The following is a 7870-nucleotide window of genomic DNA, read 5'->3' on the forward strand; positions in this document are numbered from 1 at the left end:
AAGGAAAAAGATCTAACTCGCTTGAACTGCTGTAAAATACTGATCTATTTGCGGAGCCTGTCCGTCTATATATATACAATAGGTCAGCTGTTCTCGATCAGCAGATATGGACCCGTCAGCTGACAGTCCGTAACTTATATATATATATATATATATAGTGTAATCACGGTACTACGAACTAATTGCTGCAGGGGCGTGTCATTAGGAAATTATTTAGAACAATAGTGCAAAAAAAAAAAAAAAAATTACCGATATGATTGTACATAAATATTTTTTTTTGCAATATATTTTATTTGAAATTTGACAGTTTAAAGTTTAAAAAAAAAAATTCTCTTACATCGCCAGTAATGTTAAGTGATGATTGAATTTGCAATAAAACTATAAAATTGTTCATTAATAAGAAACAGTGAGAAAAATTATAAATAAAAATAAAAAATACTCTTTGTATGGATTTATTTAAAACCTGATTAAGAGAAAAAAAAAATGAGTTCGCCAAAAAAATGTTTACTAAACATATTTTCAATATTAATTAAATTAGTTTTACAGAACCAAATGATTTATACAATCGATATTATGTATTTCTAATTCCAACAGAATATATTATGAACACATCCATGGGAATTGGATTTCCCTAATCGAAACTGTGTTAACATTTTCCACTTTCGATTTTCACGGTGATTACAACAACTTGGCTATAGATCGGGAAGTTAAAAATGTCCTTTACATATGTGTACTTTTATTTGAAAACAAAAAAATGTTATTGCTTGCTGAATTTTCTCAAATGAAATAACCTTTTTTTTTTTTAACTCCAGTTCAGATTACTGGAGTTTTTGGAGTACCGAAGTTCGGATTAGCGAGATTAGGCTGTATAAGTATATATATATTCCTATATAAAATTGAGATGGAGGTAGCCGAACTAGTATTGCAACCGTAGGGGGAAGGGAGCTGGGAGCGGGTAAGGTCAGCATTGACGTCAATATCTGTAGGCTCTCCCCCCTTCATCTCCTTACTTCAGCATATATCTCTTTATTTATTACTCCTGTTATGTTTGTTTGTTGTTTTTATATACATTCTTCATCTATAGGTACCTTATGCTATATTGATTATGCCAGTTTATAGAATAATATATATTCCTTTCTGGCGCCTGCATTCTTCCTTCAATATTATTTATTATTGTTTAAATGAAATAAATTGTATCGAATTCAAGTCTCAAAACACTCCTTATTTCTTTAAAAGTACAACGTTTCGGCCAATTCGGCCATCCTCAAGGACAATCTATCACAAAACAGCTTTTAATATACATTGATTTTTAACACAGAACTATTGTTGAATTGTTGAAAAATTTTGTTGTGATAACAAAGTATAGTAGTGTTAAATTGATTGTAATTAAAAGTTTTATATTAATGTGAAAAGTGACAAAATAAATAATTTCGTAATGTTTTATTATTTCATAGAGTAATTTTGACTAAAATATTGGAGCTGGGCAGAATATCCTGCAAAAAGTTTTTTAAATATTTTATCTGAGAGTAAATTATTTATTTAAGTGTTTCGACCACTAGGGCCATTTACATTGAATTTACAAAGTTAGTAGATTACAATTGACATATTCACAAAGTTACAAAGTGAGAAACTTATAAATTAAGAATTACTATTACAATCACAAGTTACAAATTAACAATTACAAATTTACATTTTACAAAGTTGCAATTAGTATTTAGAGATGAGAGTATAGTATTATTTAGTATGAGAGTAAATTAGTATTTAAGGTATGCTATTTTATTAATAATAATGTTGTTTGTTAAAATTGTTACAAATTAATGTGTAATAAAAGCTTTTTTGTGATAGATTGTTCTTGGGAATGGCCTGACTGGCCGAAAGGTTGGATAATAAAAAAAAGAAAGCGTGTTTTGAGACTCGAATACAATAAATTGAAAAAATAAAGAGTGTTTTGAGACTAGAATACAATAAATTGATTACAATTTACTTTATTTAGACAATAATAACGAATGTCAAGAAAGTGAAAAAGATTATATAATACTTTTTTTTCGTTTGCACTTTATCTTACCTATATAAAGAATATATAATATTGGAAATTGGAGAAGATGGTTAGAAAAAAGAACATAAATGAACAAAAAATTATTTATTCATGCCGACGATTCGGCGTGAGTTTCAGGTCTTCATCAGGGTTCTAGCTAAAAACTGAATAGAGTAGGAAAGTATTGCAATCGTTCCAAATTTCGAATTAAAGTATTTGATTCATTAGCTCATCATTATTAATTTTAAATTTGTATTATTATTATTTACTTCATAAGTGCTTTCAATTTATTATTTTTTTAATTTTACTTTATTTTCATGTTATTATTTTGTATTTTGTTAAATGAATTATTAGTTTTATGACTAGAAATTAATTCATATTGTGCTAGCTTATTAATTGTAGTAGCTTCTACAGCCCCCTATTAATGAAAACTAACTCAAATTTCATTTATTTTTATCATCTTTCTGTGTTATTTTTGCTCCGACCGATATATGTTATCATCTGGCCGGACCATATAAATAAATAAATAGTTGAGCATATAATTTAAAGTATGAAGATGGTCAGGGATGCGGTCAAGAAAGAACTAACGACAAAAAAACGTTTCGCGCCACTTTGGAGGGCTTCATCAAGGCTAAAAAGATATAAAAAATAACTAAGAACATTTCAATAATAAGATACAAAAAGTTAAATTAAGGTAGGATAAATATTATGTAAAAAATAAGTGAAACGAAAATTATATATAAATAAAAGGAAGGAAGACATAAAATAGTATTAACAGACAGGTGGTCCTGATTTGTTCTTTGCTCATTTATTATTATTTAATATCAACATTATTAATTTTATTTTTATTTATTCTTTCACGACCTTTATTTAATCTCAATTTTCTTCTTCATTTTCCGTCTGTTAGTGTGTTTAAATATTGCGTTCCCACATCTACTTTTCTGTTTTTTCGTTTCATATGCGTCAAATGAACTTTTTTAAACTTAATTTTGTATTCTTATCATTTTTTACGTATTTTTTTTATTCTTATCATTGTTTATTCGAGTTTATTTTATATTAATAATATTTCATGCCTCCTTTTATTTATATATAATTTTTATTTCACTTATTTTTTACATAATATTTATCCTACCTTAATTTACTTACCTTTTTGTAACATATTGTTGTAATGTTCTTAGCTGATTTTTGTATCTTTTTAGCCCCGATAAAGTCCTTCGAAGCGGGACGAAACGTCGGACAATAAATTGTTGGAAACTATTTTGTTCTTTTTTGACCGCAACCCTGACCATCTTCATATTATAAATAAAAATAATTTGATAAATAATTAAATGAGGTAAATGTAAAAATATAGAGAGGAATTCATTTCAGCTTTTTTATCAGAAAAAACTTGACCCCGCCTTTAGGAGTCCTAAATTAGATTTTTTTCTATAAATGTATTGTATAATTCGGCACCAGTTTACAATTTATTATTAAAATATCAGTAAAAGCAATTGGTTCGAAGTTCACTATCGTTTATTGTCTTTTGAGCAGTGAAATTGTTTAATCTTGAACAATAAGTAATGTTACTCGGGTTGTTTAGTGTTGAAATATCTTATTTGTTCCATTGTGCGATAACAGTGTTTAATGTTGAATGAAATTTGATAAAGTGATAATGGAAAGTCATAACTTTCTTTCACTCGAGTCTAACACTTAAAAAATATATTTCTAAATCATCAGACCTTTTTAAAATACAGTTTTGTTTAATTTATTTCTTAACATTTTTTATTGAACAAACTTAAGGTTTTTGATTGAACGTGTGTAATACATAAACGGAAGATGGTCCGGGTGCGGTGAAAAGAACTCAAATAGTAATTAAATTAGTCCAGAGTGTCTTCGACTAGCGCCCTTACCCGTCCTCCACTGGCTTCTAATTCCAGTGATGCGGCTGAGAAAAAAAGCGCCGGGATCTTCCGCAGTCCTGCTCTGGGATGTTAAGGTCTTTGTGAATGAGTTTATTTTTAACGTTATAAGGAGCATCAAGGATTTTACGTAGGATTTTGGATTGTAGAATGTATGTAAATGTCATTAATAGGGTTGATTGTGTTCAAGATATTATTTTACTTTAAGGTTAATTTTTTTTAATTTATTTATTTATTTGTAAATATTTTGTGAATGATCTCTATCATACATGTTACCATTGTCTAAAAATATGACAATGTAAAATTACATAAATAAATAAAACAACAAGTTTTTAATGTATTTATAGTTTTATATTTATATAGCTGACCGTATAACTTAAAATATGAAGAAGATGGTCAGGATTGCGGTCAAAAAAAAAAAAAAAATAGTTTCCAACTATTTATTGTCCTCGTTGCAGAGCTTCATCAGGGCTAAAAAGATACAAAAAACATCTAAGAACATTACAACAATAAGTTACAAAAGGGTAAATTAAGGCATTATAAATGTTATGTAAAAAATAAGTGATAGGAAAATTATATATAAATAAATGAAAGGAAGACATAAAATAGTATTAATATAAAATAAACTTGATTAAACAATGATAAGAATAAAAAATTACATAACAATGGTAAGAATAAAAAATTAGGTAAAATATACGGTTAAAAAAGTACAGGAGACGCATATAAAACGAAAATAAAACATAAAAGTAGATGTGGGAACTTAAAATTTGAACACTAACAGACGGAAAATAAAAAAAAACAAAAAAAGTTTATTCATAGTTTTTATTAAAGAAATCAAATTTAATTGATGAGTCTGCGAAGTATTGGTAGGGGAAATACAAAAAAAAACTTTTTTATTCTGATGTCTATATCTTGCAAAATACTAACAATACTAGAAAATCTAAGCGAACAGCATTTAATGTAGAGTAAATTTGCTTAAATATTAGCCCTAATAGAGCTATATACGTTCAATTGTTCCCGAAATAAAGCTTTCTAAATTGCAACATTTCATAAAGAAATGTTGCAAATGAAAAATCAAAGGTTAGTGAATTTATTTTGAGAAATCTATTTGACCTAAATATGTCTATTTGCACTCAAATTAAAGCTAGTCTAATGTGCTATTAAGTAATTTATAATGTTTATCTTCGTTGGAATTGTAGTTTTTATGATATTTTCCAAAATAAATTCACAAAATGTTAATTTCTAGTTGTTGAGATAAAATGTTAATTTCTAGTTGTTGAGATAAAATGTTAATTTCTAGTTGTTGAGATAAAATGTTAATTTCTAGTTGTTGGTACTCATAAAGATATTGATCTCCGAACGAAAAATTAGTTCTTTAAGCGTTTTAAAACAGCCGCCATTTTTTATTCTCTCTACCTATACTTGGCAGACTTAGTTTTCATTAAAGTAATAAAAAATTGGGGTGAGATTACTGCCTTTTTTTTTTTTCTTTTTCTTGTACTAAAAGCTATACTTCGCACTGTACATTTTTTCTTAACATATGTGACAATCGAATTTAAAAACTGGTAAACATCGTATTTTTTTTGTATAAATCGTGTTATCAATCGATTTATATATCTTAAATATAATCCTGCTGGCACAAGAAGGTCAGATTGAGAAAACTGCTACTAATTAGAAAAGGATTGATTTGACATTCCAGAACCGTTCAAGTTTTCATCTTTATTTTTTGTTAGGTTCCAGTTTCGGGACTCTCTTTTTATTTTGTCAGTTATTTAAGGCAAGGCAGTTATGTTAATAAGTTTTTTGTTTTTTTTTATTATCTGAATCTCACTTCTTTTTGAGTAACCTTAGAATAAAATTGCTCAATTAATATAGAAAAAAATTCGATCTGCCCTTTTTGTCTCTGATTTTATTGCTCTACTGATATATTTAGTGGTTTCGTGTGAAACCTAAGTAGTGTCTAATGGCAGAGATCATCTATTATTTAGTAAAAACTTGAAGTTGAAGCTTAAAGGTGCCTCACATTTGCCAAACAATAGTGCATGCGCAATCGTGTTGATGGGTAAATTTGGATTGGTTGGTACAAGTTGGCCTGATTTGTGACGCGACTCGTCGGGTGTAGTTTTTAGGCACAAACCAAAGGGGGCTTGCGCTCCATCCACAGGTTTGTTTTTAGTTTGCATTGTTTTAGAACTTGCCAACAGATGGATATTTTTGCTCCGTGTTTTAATTAATTAAAGAATTTCCCAAAGGTTTGGATTCAATAATTAACTCTTGTTTAAAATTGAGTATTTTAAAATTCTATCGATTGGGTGTAAATACATTGTTTCTAATCTTAATAAACTTGAGTAACTTATTTTTGATTTAACATATCACAAATATATATTTATCAAGACATTATATGGCTAGATAATTAAATTAAAATGTTTCTAATAAAAATTTTAGGAAAAAGGTTGAATTTATAGGTTATGTAGTTCTATTTATATGAATTTTTTGTCATCTTTAACCTAGATTACTGATATTTACGTTTTCTTATTATTTCGATTGTCTTTATTTTGTTCGTTTTTATAATGAAAATAGAGTAAATGTAATGTAATTGACGAAAAAAATTCAGGAGAGCAAAGCTCCACTAAACCTTCGAATTCTTTTCGTATCCAATTCTTACAATCCAAAATACTTAGTAAAATCTTCAATGCTCCTTATTTTGTCACAAATAAAATCATACATAAAGACCTTAATGTTCCCTATGTAACAGATCTAGCCCGAACAAGATATCAATCCTTCCATTATAAACTCCCTAACCACCTAAACCCCACTAGTTTCTAACCTTGCTTCTTCTATTTCTGATAATCCTCCTAGGTGCCTTAAAAGAAAATGGCTTCGAGACCTTCTAGTGTAAAAATATAATTACAGTGCTAGCTATGGGTAGTTTCTCTACACTACTCCATTTTAACTAAGATCAAATTTACTGAATGTATTATAAAATTTACAGTTGTAAATCTCAATAAAGATATAAGATATTAAAAAATAGAAAGAGCAAAACAAGGGTGTGTATACTGACGTTTATTGCTTCATTTTTATACCAAGAATTTGTTAAAGTCTTTGATTTGCGGCAAGTGGCAAACATGTAGATCCTATATGAGGCTGCTGTAGCGCATGCGCAGTCGTCGTACAGTTCCGAACATTCAGAAGTATAAAACTCTAATTATAAATAATTTAATAAAAACTCAAAAATACATTTTTTTTTTTAATCACTTCTCGAAACAACTCAGGTACCTATCTATACATTAAAAATAAATCTGCACCGCTACAACCCATGAATGGTTAGGGGTAGAGTACTTTGTTAGGAAGTTCTGCTACTAAACCAACGGTTTTACAAGGAAGTGTTATAGTCAGAATCACGCTGGGCCGTTAGATATTCACTCAATTAAGGGGTATCCTCCCCATCACTCCCTTAATTGCAAAAACCAATAAAGCACTGCGAAATTATATATAATTTTCTCAAAATTTTAGTTTTATTCGCCTTTTCCATGCTGAAATGTGCCCCTCCTAGTTTTGATCCCGGGTACGCCCTTGGATAGAATTAAAAACGTAAATCCCGAAAAGTTAGAAAAACTTCAATATTGAAAACAATTATACAATATACCTGTAATAATGTTTAAAAGTGATTTTTATAAATCCATATTTGGTTAAGATAAAATATTAAACATTAGATTAAAAAAAAAATTATTTTCTTTACAAACCTTAAGGCAATCCTCCGCCGGACCGCCCCACTAAGACCTCTGGGGAACGACGGTCCTGTATCACTTTTGAAATATTAACTTAAAACGGAAAGATTAGACTTAAAGATAGTTAAATTAAGCAATATTTTAAAAGCCCCTGAAATTGAAAAATTGTATGAAAATCGATATTGAAAGAAATTATACAATATACTATA

The 7870-nt window shown here is 28.4% G+C and overlaps 1 protein-coding gene across 6 annotated transcripts in view; it reads left to right on the forward strand.

Moving 5' to 3' along the window:
• The window catches only part of IP3K1 (inositol-trisphosphate 3-kinase-like protein), a 206440-nt gene that overhangs the window by 42480 nt on the left and 156090 nt on the right, over positions 1–7870 (forward strand). The window lies entirely within an intron of this gene.

This window comes from Halyomorpha halys, unplaced genomic scaffold, assembly GCF_000696795.3.
Source record: "Halyomorpha halys isolate HHAL.00 unplaced genomic scaffold, Hhal_1.1 Scaffold527.1, whole genome shotgun sequence".
Taxonomy (NCBI): domain Eukaryota; kingdom Metazoa; phylum Arthropoda; class Insecta; order Hemiptera; family Pentatomidae; genus Halyomorpha; species Halyomorpha halys.